The sequence below is a fragment of the Nilaparvata lugens genome, chromosome 4 (assembly GCF_014356525.2).
Source record: "Nilaparvata lugens isolate BPH chromosome 4, ASM1435652v1, whole genome shotgun sequence".
NCBI lineage: Eukaryota > Metazoa > Arthropoda > Insecta > Hemiptera > Delphacidae > Nilaparvata > Nilaparvata lugens.
Genome location: NC_052507.1, coordinates 5,438,671 through 5,463,844, shown reverse-complemented (window position 1 = coordinate 5,463,844; position 25,174 = coordinate 5,438,671). Strand labels below are relative to the sequence as shown.

General features: G+C 34.5%; 1 protein-coding gene across 2 annotated transcripts in view; it reads right to left on the bottom strand.

Annotated features, from left to right (window-relative positions):
* Window positions 1-25,174, bottom strand: part of LOC111043462 (nephrin) — a 227,446-nt gene that overhangs the window by 9,138 nt on the left and 193,134 nt on the right. For both annotated transcript variants that reach the window (XM_039425564.1, XM_039425565.1), the window contains exon 13: window positions 16,181-16,281. The gene's annotated coding sequence lies outside the window, so the exon portion shown is untranslated. The remainder of the gene's footprint in view (window positions 1-16,180; window positions 16,282-25,174) is intronic.

The following is a 25,174-nucleotide window of genomic DNA, read 5'->3' as shown; positions in this document are numbered from 1 at the left end:
ACAATAATCCATCTAAAATTTAATAATAGATTGTAAGTAATAGTATATAATATAATAATATATAATATAATATTAATGTGAACAATAACTGCTCACAAAGTGCTTCATGAAGCACTTGTCCGTGAGCAGGAGTTGAGGTTTAATCGGATATAGGAGGAGAAAAAAGCCTACACACACACACACACACACACACACATAAACACACACACATTCAATCACCATCATCAAGTAATTTTATTGATTGATTGTCATTTCCTCTCTTTAAATATACTTATATTATGAAATGTAGTTCAAACTGCGAAAAAATGGGATGAAGAATCACCAGTATAATTTTTTTCAACATAATTCATGACAAGAGAGGGAAAAAAATGAAAAATAAAAGATGAGACATAACAGTGATAAATAAAACAATGTTTGCAGATCAAAGCTCAAAGCAAAGGTTAAACTTTAAAGGATACAGAAGTAACTACAGTAAAGAGACCATACTACACTGAAATTCATATTCAATAATGGATTAGATATTAGCACCATGTGTTTCTCAGCTTACTACTTTGAATAAGTCTTCTACCTCTAATGGTGAATGAAGCCATAGCCAACTTTCCGTTTGTTTTAGGAATTTCTTGAGATTCTGTAGCTTTCTAATCTCATCTGGGAGAATAATAAAGAATTTAGGTCCAAGGAATAAAAAGCATCTCTGGAAGGTAGTGCTGTTTGGTTTGGGGAGTCTGATTAGCATCCTTGTAGTTTGCCTAGTTATCTGCTGATTTTGTTCAAGATTCCCCATTTAATTCCTATCCCCATTCATTTTATAAAACAAAGATAAAACTTTCAGTACATTGGCAGTGGCATTATAATATCATAATCTTCTATAATATCCACATTTGAGAAAGGAACAGCTTTGGGCTTCAAGCCTTTTGTTCCTTTCCCAATATTCATAGTTAAGAATTATATTGTACCTATCTATCAATCTAAAGATAAATAAATGGATAATTTTTAGTCTTATTGACCTTCGTGTTGAAGATAAACAGTCCCTTACAAAATGCTCCTGAAGCTCTAGAAATTATAAATAATGTCTGATGAATTTGAATGAAGCTTCATTTTGTAAGTTGGAGAGAGAGAAAATTTAATTGTTGGAAGATTCGAAATAATGAAAACATAAACTAGTGAAAAGATGAACATGAGTTTAATATAAGTGATCTGTGGTCTAGTGGATAGAGTGCCTGCGTAGCAGCATAGAGATCCCGGGTTCAAACCCTCTCAATACCAGAAGTTTCTTAACCAGATCACTCCCGTGTTATCGGATGGGCACGTTAAATTGTCGGTCCCGGCTGAAGTATGACAGTCGTAAGGCTCATTGACGGCTTAAATTATATATTCAGGGCGGTGGGACCTTCCCGCAAGGGACTCCCCACCAACAAAAGCCATACGAATTTACTTTTTTAAGTGATAAACATAGTCTATTTTTGGACTATTTCTATTAGAATTGGGGAAAGGAATAGTTTTGGGCTTAGAGCTTTTTGTTCCTTCCACATTCATTACAGGTATAATAGATTGAGAATTATATTCTGTCTCAATGTATAGATAAATCTATACTATAATAATGAAAAGAACTGGATTATACAAGCATGTACGGGATAGGAAAATTATGTTCGAAGAATCATCACGTCTGAACTACTGTACTGATTGATTTGAGTGTTTTCTTATAGATTCTTAATTAACCGAGGATGGTTGTAGGCCTATCTTCAATTCTTCAAAACGTCATTATGTCAAGTTTTCAGTTTGTCAACTTCTAAAATAGACCCTTGCGGATCACGGGTTACTGCTAGTAATGAACAAAACTTCTGGAATGTCACATTTGACACCTAAAGTGAGATCCACGTATTTTTTGTTAACATTGGAGTTGCTATCCTTGTCTATCATTCGACAAAGCAAATACAATAGTGCTATCCTTTCCAACATCCACAACGTTGCCAGATCATTTTTGACAATGCATAAATACTATTAATCAACAAGATATTTATTCTCAATCATGTAAATTAATTATTTAATCATTGAAGAATGAATATTTATTGACGAATAGAATGTAATTGATTATCTATATATATAAAAGCGAAATGGCACTCACTCACTCACTGACTCACTCGCAGAACTAAAAATCTACCGGACCAAAAACGTTCAAATTTTGTAGGTATGTTCAGTTGGCCCTTTAGAGGCGCACTAAGAAATCTTTTGGCAATATTTTAACTCTAAGGGTTGTTTTTTAAGGGTTTAAAGTTCGTCTTTTAGCATGTATATTCTTCTTCTCCCAATTTCTTAATTATAATTGAAATTCCCATATCATATGTTACTATAGAACTATAATCTAGATAGAGTACCTCTTCGAAACAGTTGTTAACTGGCAACTAAAATAATAATTTTGTCAGGTTGGCATTAAGTTGAGTTGACTTTGTTAGGTTGGCACCAAGTTGAAGATTTAAATGCATTTATCGCGGAAAAATTGATTGGGCACTGCTACTTCAATCCTGGGAATATTATATTACTAGCAGTCAGGCTCGCTTCGCTCGCCATATCCGTTTAGCCAGACGTTTAGTCTGGACCCCCGACTGGATTGTCCCAAAATATGATAAAAATGCTCAAATGAAAAATGCAGGCGAGCGAAGCGAGCCTGCTGATCTCATTCCTGGACGACCCATTCGGGGGTCCAGGGGGCTCCCCCTAGGGCGGAGCCCCCCGGCTAGACGGATATGGCGAGCGAAGCGAGCCTGACCGCTAGTCAGATATGTAGGTATCAGTTATTCTCATCATCATTCCTCTCACTCAGTACCCACGCACAAGCCGGAGAGCTTACGTGGGCATCACCCTCAGTATTATTATTATCCGCCATAGGATGTAATGACAAGGCAGAGAATCGACAACACTGTACTCGCATCTTTCTCCATTGCCATAATAGCGTGGAACTCACTGTAGAGGAATGGAGTGGCCGTAGTCGATGAATTTGAATTCAACGTCATTCAACCAATTTCAACGATTCATAATAAAAACGATTTCACGATTCATAATTAAATGGTGAAACACAACGATTCATAATTAAAACGATTTCACGATTCATAATTAAATGGTGGAACAGCAACAGCTTACTATAATCTCAAATTACAGTACTATTACAATGAATGTGATTGTGACAACGTAGTTCCATTAATCAATATCGGGGCACCGAGCTTCGCTCGTTATTTTTATTTATTGATAAACAGAAATCAATTCTCTAAAATAATCGTGTTTATATTTCACAGCTGGCTATATGTCATCTTATGAATTTCGGGGATGCGATATTTTGATTTTTCACATACTCACTCGCTCACTCTTTTTTTTATTAGCTGTTTCAGCCAAGGATGAATTATCCTTTTAATGTCCTTCAGCGAGTTTTCGCAAGGATGAGACCTAGTGCAATCGAATTTTGTATATCATAAATCTACTATGTTCCAAATTTCGTAAAAATCGTTAGAGCCGTTTTCGAGATCCGTTGGATTTGAATAACCAGATATAAAAAAACAAATATACAGAAATTGCTCGCTTAATATAATAGGATTCTAATATTGATATCCACGATAACTTCAACTGATCGATTTCCGATGTGTTTTTGACTGATGATTTTGTATTAATTGAAATGATAGTTTCTCATCTGGAATGTGTTTGTGATAGAATTCTTATGCATTTTCTAATTTGTAAGAGTATGTTATGTTGAAAAGAGCTGATTGTAGCCTACTGATTGATAGTAGATACTAGCTCGCTAGCGACCTTCTATATCTGAATTATCATATCTATATCAATGTCTCCAAATGTTTTTATCATTGCACAGCCTTTTTATAGTAGCATATCGACTAAAGCTAGCTACACACAAACATTGATTTTTGTTCGTACGATTTTTTGCCGTCCTTGTAAATTCTATTAGATTGAACAGTAGATGTTTCTCAAGTTCCATTTAATTTGATAGAATTCATAAGGACGGGAAAAAATCGTTCAAATGTGTGTGTGACTGGCTCAACTTCGTTATGATCACACCTTTATTTTTCACTATTACTATTAAATGGTATATTATGTCATACATGACATCAAACCCTATTCAATTTTTGAAATATTATTCTGTGAATTGGAAATCTGGTTGGTTTTTCACATAAATAGATTTTGAATTTTTCTTTCGAGTCCCGTATTCCTTGAACCGAATGTAAAGTTAGTTGTTGAGTTAAGGCATTGGTTACCTGAAGGATTCTGTCTTGAAAATTCAATTATAGGCTGTCGCAGTCCGGGCAGTTTAAACCTACATAACTTAATTGGTTTTTCAGGATTTGAATCTTGTAGGGAAAGCTGGTATTTTTGATTCAATAAACTGGCAGAGTTTTTTTTATATTTTTTTATTTAAAGTCGGGAGTGGCTCAACCGGACCTTGAGGAGCAGGCCAAGGGACTCTTTTAAAGGTAAAGTAAGAAAATAGTTAATTGTACATTTTTTATTTTTCAGATCCATAATTCTAAATAGTAATTTTTATTTTATTATCAAAAAAAAAAAAAACTGAACGACCACAGATCAGCTAAGCGAGTAGCCCTTAATTTATTATTTGATTATTATAATCAGAAATTTTAATTGTTGACTATAGTTATTTGTTAATATTTGTTGTTAATTTTATTTGTTTTCCGTTTCGCACCGTTTCATATTGGAATATTCGTATTGAATAAATAATTTTTGATGATAAATTTAATAAAAACCGAAACTCACTTTACATAATTGGTAGAGGCGTCCCATCCACCTTACAATTATAACTTCACTGATAAATTTTGAATACTTTTTAATCTGGAATCGTTAACAAGTATCGCAACTTCTCCCTTGCATTTGTTGTAATAGAAACTGTGCTTCATTCTGCACATTAGTGAAAAGTTGTGGCCACTTCTCCAACTTTCCAAAGCACTTTCATCACTTCACATCAAAACTGTTCACTTTTAGCCTGGCGGTCTTTTTTCTGGACCCTAAACTGAAGAAAACTCCTCACAAACTACATTTTTCTTGAATGGACGACGCTATATCTTCCTGTTCCCAGATGAGAGGAAAGGTTGGAAGAGGGAAAGAGGTTTCAAAGAGAGAAGAGTGAGGGAGGTATTTTTAGGAGGAAAGGAGAGGCGAAGTACTAGGAGAGTAGAGAGGGGCAATGAAAAGGTTTTTAATACTCTTAAGAAAAGTTTCGCCTCTGCTGGCTATTACTGTACTCCATTCAAAAATCTTTCTTAAGAAAAGTCTTTCAAAACTCGGTTCTTCTTTTTCTTCACCTTTCGCTGTGCTTTCTGTATTTTTCTCGGTTACTCACCTTTTATAATATATTAATATACTAAACATTAACGGTATGAACTTATGTGTAATCATATAGCATGCTACCTACATCATTTTTCACAATGTACCTAGGATAACAATGAAGAATATAATGCTTTTTTGTGCCTGCAGCCTCTAATGAGAAGCCATAGAAAATGGCGTTATCTGCTCCATTTTACACATGAACAGGCTAAATTGGGAGCGCTCTCCTAATAGCCTCACAATAAAACTGTGAATGGAGCTCAGTCTGCATTGTTTTCCAATTTTTCCCCTTTCGATGTTCCATCAAATCGAGTTTCCATGCCAACGATGCTCACCAAAGTAAATGGCTCGTAAGAGTCACGTGTAATTCTCCGTTTGTGAATGTGATCGCTATGAAAAATAATCGAAATTCCGCAGTGTTTTCTTTGCAGCGTTCGTGGAAATACGTCATCAAATTTGAACGTTTGCCGGGTAACGATGGGAGGTGAGGTGTTTATCGATACAGCGTCTACTTCGTAACTTCTTTTCGGTTCATCTCATTCTCATCTCACCTCTTTCATCTCATCTTTCCATCTCATCTCATTTCCCCTCTCACGTAATCGAGTTTGAATCGACCTGAGTCACACTGCACCGCGTAAAAGATCCTCAACTGATATCTCAGACACTTCAAGAATTTCGACAGACTCTGGAGAAATCATTGAAGTATTGGAATTAGTTCAATGATGATAGACGAGAAAAGTTGTATTGTATTTGTCATTGTATTCCACTTGCTGCAAGACCGTTTTATTGTTTGAACTGATTTTTTGATAGTACCTGAATGATTGTAGTTTGTGATTTTGTGTTCTATATATTGTTGACTGTGTGACTTTGTCAATTGCCAATGTTGGTTTACGATAACAAAATTTATTTATTTATGTATTCTATCATATTGTATAATTGCACTAGTTCTTAGTACGTTTACTTGGTGCTGTATAATTTTGTATTGCTTGGATGTATTGTAATGAAATACCGACTTATATATAATTATCTATCATCCTAGCTTTGGAAAAAAGGCAATTCTCCTGTCTTCTTCTTCTTCATCTTCTTCTTATTCTTCTTCGTCTTCTTCTGAATAGATTATGATCCATTGTATGATATAGTAAATCTGAAATTCAAATCAATTTTTTCTAGCAGTTACTACATATTCCATATTTTATTCTCATATTTCCCGAGGTCTACTTATATCTCGTTTTTACTAATTACATTATTGGTTGTAATTATTCTGAGTCGTTACATTCAAATCTGATTAATTATAATCGAGATGAACCTGGAGATATGCTATAGTCTATACTGTACTTTGCCTGATTCCAGAATGTTTCATCATTCACCACCCACACGCTAATAAATTTGTACTTGACATCATATACTTGTATTCGACATGATAATATATTCCTACCTGAAGCTCCGTTGTCACTAGTAACCCAGAATAACTGTTTGATGGATCACTGAGGTGATGTTGGCCCACTGAATTCAGATGAAGAAACTTTTCTCGAGGTTAGGAAAAAGATTTCCAACAGCAGATTGATGGGGGAATCCACACAGTTTCTATGTTGTTTTTGATTTCTCGTTTAGCGATAAGGCTGGAGGGCGCGAAGGAAACTATGTCTTATCTTCGCCCAAACTGACAGAGAAGGAAACATTTTACGATGAAAAATCGATGAGTTCCTCTCTCTCACAGGACTGCATGACTGCTTTCTTTATGTTGGAAACAGTGTGATGGGATCTTAGACATTTTTGTTGAGTAAGATGATGGAGAATAAGGGATTATGTTGGGGGGATAGAGGATTTTTGTCAGCAAAAATCATAGTGTAGCTGCAAAGAGTTGAAAAGGATGAATTTATTTTCTGGTATATCAATCATTATTATTATTATCATTTTATTATTTATTTAATCATTCAGAATTACTTGCAATTCAATCAATGACTTGAGCTCAATTTCTTCAATGAGATTTCCATGAGTTCTAACAGGATTATTCATACTTGCTTTGCCGGCCTGAATGGGAATAGTCAAATAACTATTATTCAAAACATTCTTAATCAATAATCTATACTATAACTAGCCATCAGGCTCGCTTCGCTCTCCATATCCGACTAGCCAGGGGGCTCTGCCCCCTGGACCCCCCACTGGATCGTCCAAAAATGAGATCAGCGGACTCGCTTCGCTCACCTGCATTTTTCATTCTAGCATGCTTCATTCCATCAGTCAAATAACTTCCTCGAAGTAGTGCGGATTCACTACGGTATTAGTAGTGCGGATTAATTTCAATTATTTAGTGCAATTTGAACATTTTCTGTCTATTACTTGGAGATAGAGATGAGAAAACGCAAAAAACTGCTAATTTTGGACGTATTCTTGGCGTTATCTCAAATTCCTTCTAACACAACATTATCACACCCCAGCTGAGCTTCTGTAGTGAATTTGAACATTTTCTGTTCATTTATTTTCGATGAATCTGAGAAAAAGCAAGAAAAAAGCGCTGGAAAACGCAGATTTGTGGTGTATCTTTGACGTTATTGCAAATTCCTTCTTACACAACATTATTACACACTAGCTGATCTTCTGTACTAAATTTGAACATTTTCTGTTCATTTGATTTCGATAAAGCTGAGAAATGCTGGAAAAACGCAGATTTTGGGCGTATCTTTGGAAATTTATCCAAATCCGTTCTTAGTGCGCCTCTAAAGGATCAATTGAACATACATACAAAATTTGAACTTTTTGGTCCGGTAGATTTTTAGTTCTGCGAGTGAGTGAGTCAGTCAGTGAGTGAGTGCCATTTCTTTATATTTTATTATATAGATAAAGTAAAGAACTGGCTTATACACGTACTGGATAGGAATATTTTATTTGACGCATCATCAGGTGTGATCTACTGGACTGATTATCTTGAAATATTGCATATAATTGATTCTTAATTTACCGAGGATGGTTATAGGCCTATTTTCAATTCTCCATATTCCATTACGTCATGTTTTCATTTTGTCATGCTTACAGTTGTTGCGTAGGAGCAGCTGAACATTTCTTTTAAAAGGAAAATCAGATGATAGGTGTGATTGGGGATCCTATACTATCCTATACTATTCGATTAAAAATAACTGATTTTCTGTCGCATCAAAATTTTGGTCCGCCTTCTTGGAACCGCCATTTTGAATCCAGCTACATCTTCTATATTGGAAGGTGGTCATATGTTACATGACTTTCAACGATACAGAATTTCAAGAGAAAATTAATGGTGGAATACGCACATCGATATCTCAAACCGTTCAAAAGTTATTCTCATTCAAAGATACTGATAAATCACCCATCTATCCATATCTATACTTTTATAAAGGAAAGAACTGGCTCATACACGTACGGGATAGGAAAATAACTATTGACGCATTTCTAAATTGCTTAAATTTTTAAATTGCAAGTTAATCATCATGTCTGAACTAATGGACTGATTGACTTGAAATTTTGCATAAAGATTCTTTATCGAGGATGGTTGGTTATATGCCTATTTTCAATTTTCAAATATTTTATCACATCAAGTTTTCAGTGTTTAAAGTTCTAAAATAGCCCTTGCGAAGCATGGGTTACCTGCTAGTACTTTAATAGAGTGAAGAACTGGCTCATACACGTACGGGATAGGAAAATTATGTTTGACGTATCATACCGTCTGAACTACTCAACTGATTTACTTGAAATTTTGTATAAATATTCTTAAATAACCGAGAATTGTTATAGGTATATTTTCAATTCTTCAAGCTTCCATTACGTCACGTTTTCAATTTTTCATGCTTCCAGTTGTTGTATAGAAATAGCTGAACATTTCTTTTAAAAGGAAAATTAGATTATAGTTGTGATTGAGTAAAAATAACTGATTTTCTGTCGCGTCAAAATTTTGCTCCACCATCTTGGAACCGCCATTTTGAATCAAACTACATGTTTTATATTGGAAGGTGGTCATATGATACAAAATGAGATAATAAATGATAATAAATCTTTCAAAGATACAGAATTTCAAGAGAAAATGAATGGTGAAAACCGCACATTGATATCTCAAACCGTTCAAAAGTCATTCTCATTCAAAGATACTGATAAATCACCCATCTATCTATATCTATACTATTATAATAAAGTAAAGAACTGGCTTATACACGTACGGGATAGGAAAATTATGTTTGACGCATCATCATGACTGAATTTCTGGACTGATTCACTTGGAATTTTACATATAAATTCTTAATTAACAAATAATACAGAGATTAACAAAAAGAATACATGCAAGCAACAACAACAATACACATTGAAACTAAATAAACAGAGAGAGGTGCGAAAAAGGATGGAAGATTGAAGGGTTTTTCCAACTATGGATATCCATGTATTGGGAAAACCTTCAATCCTTGTGAAGAATTAATCGAGGATAGTTATAGGCCTATTATCAATTCTTCAAGATTCCATTACGTCAATTTTTCAGTTTGTCAAGTTTCAAAATAGACCCTTGCGAAGAACGGGTTACCTGCTATAAGGTCATTATATATATTGTTATAGTCATTAATAAGGGGTTAGCCGCTACATTCAGTACCACGTCAACAAATTGGTTACCATGCCATCAATAAAATATTGCAACATGGAACCATGGAGAAAAGATAGCCTAAGGAGATATCCAATGGTATATAGTGCACGTATAATGACAGTGGAGAAAGATAAGGGAACAACGTTGCCGATCCTCTGTCTTGTCAATTCCTTCTGTAGATGGTAGCTAATACAGGTTTATTAATGTAATATTAACTGTTCATTCTCTTTTTTGGAAATTTATTTAACAGGGGTGATCACAGCGAAGAGAGAAAATCAAATCACCTATAGTGAGGTCCACGTTATAATGACAGTGGAGAAAGATAAGGGAACAACGTTGCCGATCCTCTGTCTTGTCAATTCCTTCTGTAGATGGTAGCTAATACAGGTTTATTAATGTAATATTAACTGTTCATTCTCTTTTTTGGAAATTTATTTAACAGGGGTGATCACAGCGAAGAGAGAAAATCAAATCACCTATAGTGAGGTCCACGTTATAATGACAGTGGAGAAAGATAAGGGAACAACGTTGCCGATCCTCTGTCTTGTCAATTCCTTCTGTAGATGGTAGCTAATACAGGTTTATTGATGTAATATTAACTGTTCATTCTCTTTTTTGAAAATTTATTTAACAGGGGTGATCACAGCGAAGAGAGAAAATCAAATCACCTATAGTGAGGTCCACGTTATAATGACAGTGGAGAAAGATAAGGGAACAACGTTGCCGATCCTCTGTCTTGTCAATTCCTTCTGTAGATGGTAGCTGATACAGGTTTATTGATGTAATATTAACTGTTCATTCTCTTTTTTGAAAATTTATTTAACAGGGGTGATCACAGCTAGGAGAGAGAATCAAATATCCTATGGTGAGGTACACGTTATAATGACAGTGGAGAAAGATAAGGGAACAACGTTGCCGATCCTCTGTCTTGTCAATGCCTTCTATAGATGGTAGCTAATACAGGTTTATTGATGTAATAATTATAACCTGTTCATTCTCTTTTTTGAAAATTTATTTAACAGGGGTGATCAAAGCTAGGAGAGAGAATCAAATCTCCTATAGTGAGGTCCACGTTATAATGGCAGTGGAGAAAGATAAGGGAAAAACGTTGCCGATGCTCTGTCTTGTCAATGCCTTCTATAGATGGTAGCTGATACAGGTTTATTAATTTAATATCAACTGTTCATTCTCGTTTAAAATGATCAATTATTTTTTATCAAGCGAGAAATAATATTTCTCAATAATTTCATAATGACTTTCCATAATTAAGATAAAGTATTTTGTAATTGATTATCAATTCTACATTGTTAAAAGCCGATCTGGAAGCAGTGCAAAGCGAGAAACAGACAGCGCTATCCGCATTGTTGAATGATAAAAAAGGATAGCAATATCATTGCTAATCAAACACTGAAATTTAACGTGGACCTCACTATAGGTCGTCTTTGTTCCACAGTTTAAGCCGATTTTTGTTAACTCCGTTATTTTGTTAAGCTGATTACGATCAACTACTGTCTATTATTACTGTTTTAGGTGAATGAGAGTGTAAGAACGGCACAGTATGAGAGGCAACCAGCGTCACATAGCTACATGGAAAAGAACTACTAGGATTATCAACTCGAGTTAACATTAAAAAATCTGGTGTGGCGCACTCACACAACTTTCCTTGCCGTTATGAAAATTGATAACCTGACGCTAGTGTTCCCGCGCATCTCAAGTCTACTATTCAAATATCTAAGCCAGCTCGTAACAGGACTATAGCGCTGCAGACAAACGAAGTCTGCTATCTCTTCGTAGTGAATGATTTAATAGAATCAACAGTTGCCAACAGTTTGCAATTGAAATAATAACATTTTCTTGAATTTCGAGCTAATTTCAAATTTAAGGTGGAAATGTTACTGAACATTAATTGTAGAGATTTTCATGCTTAATCTTTTTCACTTGGAATTTTTTGTTTTAATTGTATCTGAAGCCTGATAATCTAAAATCAAACTTTGCATAGATGGGGTGGAGCCCCTGGAATTTTTACAGATATGTGACTTGTGGCATTTGATAGAGCTTATCAATGACTATTTTAGGTAAAAATTTGATCAAAATTGTTGGAGCCGTTTTCGAGAAAAACCCTTTTTTTTGACATATTTTAGGTAAAAATTTAATAAAAATTGTTGGAGCCGTTTTCGAGAAAACCCCTGTTTTTGACAACATTCTCGCCATCTTGGATTGCATTAGATCGAAAATGTTCGTATCGGATCCTTATATTGTAAGGACCTTACGTTCCAAATTTCAAGTCATTCCGTTAATTGGGAGATGAGATATCGTGTACACAGACGCACATACACTCATACACACACACACACATACACTCATACACACACACACACACACACACATACAGACCAATACCCAAAAACCACTTTTTTGGACTCAGGGGACCTTGAAACGTGAAGAAATTTAAAAATTGGGGTAACTTAATTTTTTTCGGAAAGCAATACTTTCCTTACCTATGGTAATAGGGCAAGGAAAGTAGAAATTGTTACATTGGGAAAATTATGTTGCCTACAGGTGTAAGTAAAGGTGCGTACAGACTGTCGCTCTGCTCCGCAACCGAACGTCACTCCAGCAGAGCGATTGATGATCGACCAGGGAGCAACAGTGGTTCGACCGGGGAACGCGAGAAGATCTAACATCTTCCGTAACGTTCATGATGGGTGCGTGGGCGGAGCGACTGTGGTTCGATGGTGGTACGAGGGCGGTACGAGGGCGGTACGAGGGAGGAGCGTGCTCGGTGCGGGTTGGAAGAGCGTATATGTGTACGCAGCTTAACAGTTGTTATTACACCAATATATTATGTGATATCCACCTTTGCTGTCTTTTCTATAAGAACTTGGCTTAGGCTGGTCGTATATTGAGACACGACGTGACATGACGTGACTCGATTCTGCTGGTTAATCTATAATATAATATAATATAGGGAAGAATTTGTTTATACACGTATGGGAAAGAGAATTCACAAATGACGCATCATCACAACTAAACTACTGGACTGATTAACTCGAAACTTTGCAAATAGATTCTCAATTTATCGAAGATGTTTATATTCAAATTTTAGATTCTTCAAGATTTCATAACGTAAAGTTTTCAAGTTGTCAATTTTTCAATTAGATCCTAGCGAAGCACGGGTTTTCTGCTAGTCTATAATAATATAATGAAGGAAAGAATTTGTTTATACACGTACGGGATAGAAAATTTTCGAATGACGCATCATCATGACTGAACTACTGGACTGATTATCTTGAAACTTTACACATAATATATTCTTAATTTATCGAAGATGTTTATATGTCTATTAAAAAATCTTCAAGATTTCAGTAGGTCAAGTTTTCAGTTTGTCAAGTTTAATAGAGACTTTTCTCAGTTCTTTAGATTTCATTACGTCAAGTTTACAGTTTGTCAAGATTTAAATTAGATCCTAGCGGAGCACGGGTTACCTGCTAGTCTATAATTATAATAAAGGAAAGAATTTGTTTATACACGTACGGGATGGGAAATTCACGAATGACTCATCATCACGACTAAACTACTGGACTGATTAACTCGAAACTTTGTAAATAGATTCACAATTTATCGAAGATGTTTATAGGCAAATTTTAAATTCTTCAAGATTGCATCACGTCAAGTTTCCAGTTTGTCGAGTTTTAAGATCCTAGCGGAGCACATGTTTCCTGCTAGTCTATAATTATAATTATAAATATAAAAGCGAAATGGCACTCACTCACTGATTGACTGACTGACTGACTCACTCAATCATTCGCATAACTAAAAATCTACCGGACCAAAAACGTTCAAATTTGGTAGGTATGTTCAGTTGGCCCTTTAGAGGCGCACTAAGAAATCTTTTGGCAATATTTTAACTCTAAGGGTTGTTTTTAAGGGTTCAAAGTTCGTCTTTTAGCATGTATATTCTTCTTCTCCCAATCCCTTAATTATAATTGAAATTTCCATATCATATGTTACTATAGAACTATAATCTAGATAGAGTACCTCTTCGAAACAGTTGTTAACTGGCAACTAAATTAATAATTTTGTCAGGTTGGCATTAAGTTGAGTTGAATTTGTTAGGTTGGCACCAAGTTGAAGATTTAAATGCATTTATCGCGGAAAAATTGATTGGGAACTGCTACTTCAATCCTGGGAATATTATATTTTACTAGCAGTCAGGCTCGCTTCGCTCGCCATATCCGTTTAGCCAGACGTTTAGTCTGAACCCCCGACTGGATTGTCCTAACATATGATAAAAATGCTCAAATGAAAAATGCAGGCGAGCGAAGCGAGCCTGCTGATCTCATTCTTGGACGATCCAGTCGGGGTCCAGGGGGCGGAGCCCCCTGGCTAGACGTATATGGCGAGCGAAGCGAGCCTGACGGCTAGTACAATATAATATAGGGAAGAATTTGTTTATACACATATGGGATAGAGAATTTTATTCTCAAATGACGCATCATCATGACTGAACTACTGGACTGATTATCTTGAAACTTTGCATATAGATTCTCAATTCATCAAAGATGTTTATATGTCTATTTAAAATTCTTCAAGATTACATCGCGCAAAGTTCTCAGTTTGTCAAGTTTTAGAAGAGACTTTTCTCAGTTCTTGAGATTTCATTACGTCAAGTTTTTAGTTTGTCAAGTTTCCAATCAATCCCTTGCGAAGCACGGGTTATCTGCAAGTCTATAATATAATAAATGAAAGTATTTGTTTATTCCCGTGTAGGGAATAGGAAATTCACGAATGACGCATTATCACGGCTGAAATACTGGACTGATTATCTTGAAACTCTGCATATAGATTCACAATAATTTATCAAATATGTTCATATGCCTATTTAAAATTCTTCAAGATTTCAGTAGGTCAAGTTTTAAAAGAGACTTTTCTCAGTTCTTTAGATTTCATTACATCAAGTTTTTAGTTTGTCAAGTTTTCAATCAAACCCTTGCGAAGCACGGGTTAGCTGCTAGTCTATAATATTGTAAAGGAAAGAATTTGTTTATACACGTAGGGGATAGGAAATTCACGAATGACGCATTATCACGGCTGAAATACTGGACTGATTATCTTGAAACTTTGCATATAGATTCTCAATTTATGAAACATGTTTATGTGTCTATTTAAAATTCTTCAAGATTTCAGTAGGTCAAGTTTTCAGTTTGTCGAGTTTTTGATAAAACTCTTGCGGAACACGAGTTACGCTACAGTACGTAACCCGTGTTCTGCAAGGGTTTAATCAAAAACTTGACAAACTGAAAACTTGACCAACTGAAATCTTGAAGAATTTTAAATAATTTAAGAAAAATTAAATGAGGTCCACGTAATAATAGCAGTGTTTGTTTAGCAATGGTATTGCCATCCTTGTCTATCATTCATCAAAGCGGATAGCGCTACCTCTCTCTCGCTTTGCTCTGTTGCCAGATCGTCTTCCAACAATGTAGAATTAATAATCGATTTACAAAATATTTCATCTTAATTTATATTGGAAATTCATTATAAAATTATTGAAAAATATAATGTCGCTTCATAAAATATAATTGATTATTTTAAACGAGAATGAACAGTTATTATTACATCAATAAAACTATATCAGATACCGTCTATAGAAGGCATTGATTGACAAGACAAAAGATCAAATCAAATCCATTTATTGCCAATGACAAGTATAAAACAAGTATAGGCCAAGTAGGGCAACGTTGCCGTATCTTGTCTATCATTCAACAAAGCGGATAGCGCTTTCTCTCTCTCGCTTTGCTCTGTTGCCAGATCGTCTTTTAACAATGTAGAATTAATAATCAATTAACATAATATTTCATCTCAATTATGAAAATTCATTACAAAATTATTGAAAAATATAATTCCTTGCTCAATGAAATTTAATTGATTATTTAAAAAAAGAAATAACAGTTAATACTACATCAATAAACCTGTATCTGCTACCGTCTATCAAAGGCATTGACAAGACAGAGGATCGGCAACGTTTTCTCCTATCTTTCTGCACTGCCATTATAACGAGAACCTCACTATGGTATACAGTTTTTAATTAAACCCTTGGGTCTCCTGCTAGTGTAAAATAATTTATGAATAATGTTGATTATAGTGTTTTATACAATGAATGAATAAATAAATATGAGATTATAGTTTTTTAATTATCTAACTAAGCAGCTTAAGTTTTAATTCTCACTTGTAAACAATAAATACCTGATTTTTGGCTAAGATGCGATGATGTAACTCATTCTCAACCTGCGTCATGGTTAGCGTTAGATGGTCGACCATATCTTTAGCAGTGGCTGTGTCGTACTCTGAAAAAAAGGGAAATATATTTTTCAGCGCAACTTATCATTTATTCAAAAGCAGAGGATGAACTTACGTTGACTTCACGGAGCTCCACTATGAGAAAAACATGATTGGATTGGATTTGCTGAAAGAAAGAAACTCTAAAAGGTATGACAGCTTTTGTATCGTGAGGTCCACGTTATAATATAAATAAAAATAACTTGATTAATTCAATATGAAGTGATAATCAAGTGTTATATTTAAATATAGTTTGATGTTTTAATTTCTCTAAATTCAAAATGTTTAGCTTATATATATATATTTTTGGACGAAAATTGAACTTGAACGTTTTACAGTAGAAACATAACCTATTTTTTGGACATTTAATTAATTTATCAAAATTTGGGAATGGAATAGATTTGGGCCAAGCCTGTTGTTCCTTCCTAATCATATTTATATGATTTGTGATTCTGTCCACGAATAAATAAATAAATAATGGCAGCGGAGAAAGATAGGAGAACAACGTTGCCGATCCTCTGTCTTGTCAATGCCTTCTATAGACGGTAGCTGATACAGGTTTATTGATGTAATATGAACTGTTCATTATCGTTTAAAATAATTAATTATATTTTATCAAGCAAGAAGTTATAATTTTCAATAATTCCATAATGAATTTTCATAATGAGGATGAGATATTTTGTTAATTAATTATTAATTCTACATTGTTGAAAGACGATCTTGCAATTTTCTTTTTTCTCTTATTTTTTTTAATTATTAAATATCGGGGCACCGAGCTTCGCTCGTTATTTTTATTTATTGATAAAGAGAACACAATTCTCTAAAATTATGACAACAGAGCAAAGCGAGAAAGAGATAGCGCTATTCGTTTTGTTGAATGATAGACAAGAATACCATTGCTAATCAAACACTGTCATTATAACGTGGACCTCACTTTAGCGTTGGTGTGGTTGATTTATGATCATCTACATACATTGAAATAATTTTTTTTATTTCTGTTTTTGGTGAAATTAATTGAATTGAGTATGGTTGCAGATTATCAGTTACAATAGAATGTTTTACTCCTTTTTCTGGAGGGAAATGATTAGAATAATTAAAATGTTGTACCGAATGTCAGTTGTAATGAAAACGTCAGTTGCACGGCTATTGGTATCAACCATTGGCACACAAAGAAATAAAACAAAAAGTTTAGAATGAATCAGATCACAACTTATTATCGTAATTAATTTGTTACAATGTCAGAACTGAACGGTCGGTTCGACCACTATCTATATTATTTTGAGAGCAAGAGGAAGAGGAAGAGAGAGAGAGAGAGAGAGAGAGAGAGAGAGAGAGAGAGAGAGAGAGAGAGAGAAGAGAGAGAGAGAGAGTGAGAGAGAGATGAAGGGAGAGAGAGAGTTAGAGAGAGAGAGGTAAAGAGAGTGAAAGATTGATTGATTGATTCAAGATTCAAGATTCAAGATTAGTTTTATTAACCATCAGGCTACAATTATAGCATTAGGCAAGTCATAATACATACTTTTAAAAAGTAGGCTACACACAATTGAACAGAAAATCGATACAAATTGAGCAGATAAAGCATATCTACATTACATTCAATTCAGGTATTCAGGTATTCCTCGAGTGAGTAAAAGGCATTATTTTTAGATTAAAGCATATATAAAAGGCATTATATTAAAGCATATCTACATTGATTGATTGAGTACTTTATTTATGTAGATTACAATATATACTGGCTTATGCACTTATATAGAATAGCTTACAATACAGAAAAATTATAGACGAATTCACATAATATGGACTAAGAAAATAATTATTGAACTGTAAATGATATGAATAAAGCAATTTGTAATAACTATAGATAATTATATTGTTATGCATCTACATAGATTGGCGGAGCTTTGGACATATCAATGTCCATTCTTCGGAAAGAATATTCGAAGTATCCTTCCCACTAACTCTCTACCAAAAATTATTTATAAATGGAAATATTGTAAAAGTTTCAATTAATATGAAGATTTGAGAGAAAAGAAACAGAAAATTGATAGAGTAAAATATTTATATAAGTAAGTAAGATCAAATCATTGATTATTAAAATGGAGTAGGCTGAAAGTAGATCAGGGTAATCAACATTCAGTAATATACAGCAGTATGCAGTGGATAATTAAAATAGAATGAGTTTATATAATATATATATATAAATACAATTCATTCTATAACAGGTTAATAGGTAATCATCATAGAGAGAGAGAGAGAGAGAGAGAAATAGAGAGAGAGAGAGAGAGAGAATAGAATAGAATAGAATAGCTGCCTTTATTTTTACCTAGGAGGGCGGAGTTAGGGCGCAGCCGGCCCTCTCTTGCACTCAACCTTCATAGAGAGAGAGAGAGAGAGAGAGAGATGAGAGAGAGAGAGAGGGTGGGAGGAAGAGGGAGACGGATAGAGAGAGAGAGAGAGACAAATAAATAAAACCAAGAATCAGATCACAACTTATTATCGTAATTAATTTGTTACAATTTCAGAACTGGACAGTCTGTTTGACCACTATCTATATTATTTTGAGAGGAGGAGGAAGAGAAAGAGAGAGAGAGAGGGAGTGAGAAAGAGAGAAATGGACCAAAACAGAGAGAGAAAGAGTGAGAAGTGCAACAAGCGTTCATATTGTAACACAAAAACATGAAGTCACCCGGAGTGAGTTTTAGGGTGGTTGGGTGAAGCAGGGGGGGAACCAACCCAAGGTTGGGGGCTGTATCTATGTTGGTACGGTTTTAACAGGGCAAAAACAAGTAACCACCACCGCCAAACTCAAACTTTTTTCAATTCTAGTGTTTCGCATCTCGTAAAATAAATGGGTCATGCTCTACCATGCTTGTTTTTATGTTTTTGTTTCAGCGTAACCGAAGTCTGGCAGAGGATTTATCTCTGTTATCGATTTCGCATTGTTTATAGTGAAAAGTGTGACTTGTTTGGATGGATATTATTAACCAGTTTTAGTTTTACTTCATTTATTTATACAATTTTAACATCATACAAATATTATGATCGGAAGAGAAAAACAGAATGATCGAACTATTCGTCTTTTAGAACAAATTGAAACTGGAATAGTTAACTAGTGCGCAAAGTGACAGTTTGCTGCACCGAAAGAAAATTTCACGCACAAGCCGTAGGCGAGGGCGGAATGGTTTCTTGAGTGCAGCAGAGTAACTTTGCTCACGTATTTCACATTAATTTTATCCTACAGTTACCATTGAATATGAGAAATGGTTGATTAAATGATTATGGGTAAAATGATGACTGAAATCCATCAAATGTTTGTGTGTGTGATGCTGTTATTAATAACAACCTTAAGTCATTTAAAAATTAATAATCCAATTGAAGTTGAAAATTCTCAGCCAAAGTTCTCATTTTTATTCATTCAAGAATCAGAAAAAAACAGATAGAACAAAAAATTCGCATTCAAAATACACGCCAACAGTTGATTGGCTGAACCGACCTGCAAGATGGCTGAACACAACAAGATGGCTGAACCCACAAGCGCGCGACCTAGCGGGAAGAATCGTACCTAAGTTTGTTTCATCCAGCTAAAAACTACAGAAACAGGATTCAGAAATTTAGACTTTTGCTCAAATTACCGAGAAAAATGCTCAAAGTAAACTGAAAAATATTTCTAAAAATAACATAGACAACAGCGAATATTTATTATAGTATTCTTATGTTTTTTATTCATATGGATATCGAACGGTAATCATTTAACCTCAAAATTCGAATTTTATAATGTATATTTGCTACTTTTCTCATTGCTTGCAGTTGAAATAATAATTATCAATAGAAAAGAACTATTATTTATTATTAAATGGTGAGAATTCGTAAACGATGATTATTTAATTATGATTTAGATGAACATTATACTTGTTTTGGATTTCTAGATTGGGATTTTATCATAAATGTAGGGTAGCCATTGAAATGATTCTTATCTAAATCTAACCACAGTCATTGTTACCAACGTATTTTCTGTTTTCGTGCACTAATCCTACATATAACCCACCAACTATTTTGTGTTGCCATGTTGCAAATCTGGAGTGCAGAAAAAAATTTTCCCGCACTGGAGCGGAAAAGTGATTCTTTGCGTTCTGTAATCAGTGCAGGAATGGCCACTTTTCAAAGTAACTGTAGGAAATAGTTATTTGTGCAACTAGTGCGCAAAGTGACGGTTTGCTGCACCGAAAGAAACGCTCGCAGGAGCCATAGTCGAGGGCGGAATGGCTTCTTGAGTGCAGCAGAGGAACTTTGCTCATGTATTTCACATTAAATTTTTCCTACAGTTACCATTGAATATGAGAAGTGGTTGATTATGGGTAAAATGATGGCTGAAATCCATCAAATGTTTGTCTGTATAATTTTGCTACAATTAACAACTTTAATTTATTTTTAACTTGATAATCCAATTGAAAATTAATAATCGATAATTTATTGAAATCGAAAATTAAATTAATCCAATTAATCTGAATAATTTTGAGTAAATCTTAATCTCTAAATAATTTTTCAACCAATCAATTTATGAATGAAAAAAATATTATTTGAAATGATGAATAATTAATGATATTCAAAATGTATAATCTAATGATTTCTCATTCTTATTTATTTAGAAATCAGAAAAAATATAGATAGAACAAATTCGCATTCAAAATTCACGCTAACAATGTTATTGGTTACAGCTGATTGGGATGACTGCAAGATAATACGCAAAGTATTAGAGTGCGCAAAGTAATACTTTGCGCACTATAGCGGAAAAGTGATTCTTTGCGTTCTGTAATCAGTGCAGGAATGGTCACTTTCCAATGTAACTGTAGGAAAATGTAATTTGGAAAAGTCAGGAGTTGAATTGGAAATATTGAATAGTTCAATTAGTCAAGTATTAATAATCTTTTTATCTGAAGCTGCGTTAACACCAAAGTTATTAACAACATTTTCATTTTTCCATCCTTACAGGATGATTGAACGGAACTTGACAAACACATATGTTCATCATGTGTATGATAAGTTATGTTCAATCTAATAGGATCTATGAGGACGGAAAACTGTCGGTCCCGGCTGAAGTATGACAGTCGTAAGGCCCATTGACGGCTTAAATTATATATTCAGGCGGTGGGACCTTCCCGCAAGGGACTCCCCACCAACAAAAAGCCATACGAATTTACTTTTTTTATGAGGACGGAAATCAATCGATATGCATGATCAGATCTGAAACATCAGCCTCCACAGGAGAGTTTGGTTTCACTAGGGGCGAAACTATCATGCTGTAACTGAAAAAAAATTAATGAAAAACCACAAAAAATAATTAAATCAAGCCATTGAAATTTGACAGTCACGTAGGATCCTTTCATCGATCAAGGAAATTTTCAAGCACAGACTACCAGGCCTGAATCTGTGGTTCAAGACAGAAATACTGTGATAAAGATGTAGCATTTTGCACTGTAGGCCCCGAAAAAGATAAGGTGATTTATGCTCGCATTGTACAAGCTTGCTGCAGTCGCAAATTACATCAAGAGGTGGAAATTATCCCCCTAAAAGTTTCGGGAGTCATTTTCAGCTGACTCCACAATCGTTCAACGGTGGGTGTCCCCTCTTCTTCAAGTAAACTTGAAACTTATCTTCGCCAACTTAATGATAGAGGACATTCAACGACACAAATTTCATTTGAATGAGATGGTGAAATCAGATAAGATGTTTTGTATAGGTAGGCCTACTTTACACGGGCATGATATTCAAGTCTATTCAATATTTTTCAAAAATATTCTCATGAAATCACAATCGCTAACCGCAGAAAGTATTCAGGGCTACTAATTTTCATTCATAACATTATATTAACCCTTTTGAAATAGGGTACTATGAAGTTATTTCATAAACTATCATGGAAATCTCTCGAATTGAATTCGTTCACTTTCACTAATATAAAAGGGAACAGGAATATATACACTTATTTTGTTTTACCACGGCTCAGTGTGTGAAACATGAATTAGCCACAAAAATAGAATCCATTTTGTGATATATTTTTTATATTCTTATCTTGAATTTGGAGTACCACAAGGTTCTGTTCTGGGACCACTGTTGTTCCTTGTAATGATACCAGTTGGAAAGAGGGGGTTAGACGTTGTATTCTGTTTGAAACTAAATCTCACTCACCATCTGATCATAGAACTATGACTCTAGTTCACTATTACCACAGATGAGCGATACTAGAGTTTCTCTATGCTATTGTCATTTATTATTATCGATATCTATCTTTTGTATTATTCATATAAAAGCGAAATGGCACTCACTCACTGACTGACTCACTGACTCATTCACTCGCAGAACTAAAAATCTACCGGACCAAAAACGTTCAAATTTGGTAGGTATGTTCAGTTGGCCCTTTAGAGGCGCACTAAGAACGGATTTGAAAAAATATCAAAAGAAATGCCCAAAATCAGCGTTTTTCTAGCGTTTTTTAGCGTTTTCTCAGCTTTATCGAGAACAAATGCACAGAAAATGTTCAAATTTAGTACAGAAGCTAAGCTAGGGTGTAATATTGTTGTGTAAAAAGGAATTTGCATTAACGTCAAAGATACGCCCATAATCTGCGTTTTTCCAGCGTTTTTTAGCGTTTTCTCAGCTTTATCGAGAACAAATGAACAGAAATTGTTTGAATTTAGTACAGAAGATCAGTTAGGGTGTAATAATGTTGTGTTAGAAGGAATTTCAAATAACATCAAAGAAACGCCCATAATTAGCATTTTCCCAGCGGATTTTTGCTTTTCCTCAGATTTATCGAGAACAAATGAACGGAAATATTGTTAAAATTAAGTACAGAAGCTAAGCTAGGGTGTAATAATGTTGTGTTGAAAGGAATTTGAAATAACGCCAAAGATACTCCCAAAATTAGCGTTTTTTGCGTTTTCTCAGTTATTTCATCAAGTTCTCCACATTTTCAATGATGGAGCCCTCTACGATATTATGAATAAACCTTTTCAAATGGAATAATGGACACAGTAAAACCTGTGTTCACTGAAACTTCAGTTAATGGAATCAACCTCTACCGTTGATTTCAATTACTCATTATGAATGAATCACAGCATCAGTTACAGGTAGAGCTGCTGATTCATTCTGTAATCAGGTACATTATTCAGATGGAAAAGTGCAAACTGAGTTAATTGGAAATTCTGGAGCATGCAAATATAATCAACTCCAATAATAGCATTCGAATTCAATTGTAATAGTTCTCCACTGGCGTGATTTTAAATATTCCGTAGAGTATTTTTGATATTTCCTGGAAGCTGCCACAGTGAAATCCACTTTGAAATGTCAGCATGTGAAAATAGTATAGTATATAGTATAATATATTTCCCACCTAGAGCACAAAATTAGATTTTTCCGGCTCGAAATCGGTTTTCAAGTCCGAGGACTAGAAAAGATTGAGAGCCGGAAAAACATTTTTGCCCGTGGTGCAAACGCTATTTTTCGCCACACACAAAAATAAACAATATAATTATATAATTATGAGAATAGTTATTCACTAAGCACTTCCGAAAGCAGAGGTGGAAGGTGATAGCTCTAGCAAATTTGAGGTAATCTGAATATCAGGAAATTGTCCAATTATTTTTATTTTTTATTCTGATTTGTCTAAATAACCTGAAAGATGATGTTCAATTATGTGGGAGGTTGAGTTCATACTTTTTTATTCTTCCAAAAGACAATAAGATGATAATTATTATAAATGTTTTAATTATTGAATAATGAACACAAATAATGAAAAGTTGTTTGATCAGCTGTTTTTTTGATCATCTTTCTTAGTTCCATGTTAGCCTAGGCCGGAAAGAAACCTGTTCTGACGTCAGACGAAAGTCGTCTGCAAACAATGTCTTTCAGATCTACGTAGGGACTGGAAAACAGCTGCTTCCTGTGCAGTGTGGCGAAAACATCATATCACTTGAAAATGGCATCAATTTCCGAAACATGTAGTGATTAAATAAGCGTACTGAGATTTTTAATTCAAAAAGCGTACTGAGATTTTTATTTTTCTTTCTATTTTTGAAAAAAACATGTATGCTTCTCATTCAATGGATGAAAATCAATAGGTGACGAGATTGGCATGGATGGGGGAATTATTTATTTCTCTACAAATTCCTATGGATCAAGTACTAATACTTTGATATCAGGAAATAATTACGGGGTTCTGTGAATTATTTGATGACAGAATAAAGTACCGTGCTTGAATGCATACGTTGAAGCTCAGATCCTACCTGGGTAGTAAGTCTATGACATAGGATAAAAGAATCTTATAAGTGTTCTCTGTCTATGGTTCAATGAGCAAGAAAGAGTAGCCTACCACATGTGGTCACCAGAGAATACAGAATGTACATTCTCTCTCAGAAAACAGCCAATCAATCATTTCTATTCAGACATACATGAAATGTACATCCCTTGTAGTCAAGGGATTCTGCGAATTATTTGATGAGAGGATAAAGTATCTATCTATATAATATAAAAGCGAAATGGCACTCACTGACTGACTGACTCACTGACTCAGTCACTCGCAGAACTAAAAATCTACCGGACCAAAAACGTTCAAATTTGGTAGGTATGTTCAGTTGGCCCTTTAGAGGCGCACTAAGAAATCTTTTGGCGATATTTTAACTCTAAGGGTGGTTTTTAAGGGTTCAATGTTCGTCTTTTAGCATGTATATTCTTCTTATTCTCTTAATTATAATTGAAAAAAGGCCATACCATATGTTAATATAGAACTATAATCTAGAGAGAGTACCTCTTTGAAACAGTTGTTAACTGGTAACTAAATTAAAAATTTTTGTCAGGTTGGCATTAAGTTGAGTTGACTTTGTTAGGTTGGCACCAAGTTGAAGATTG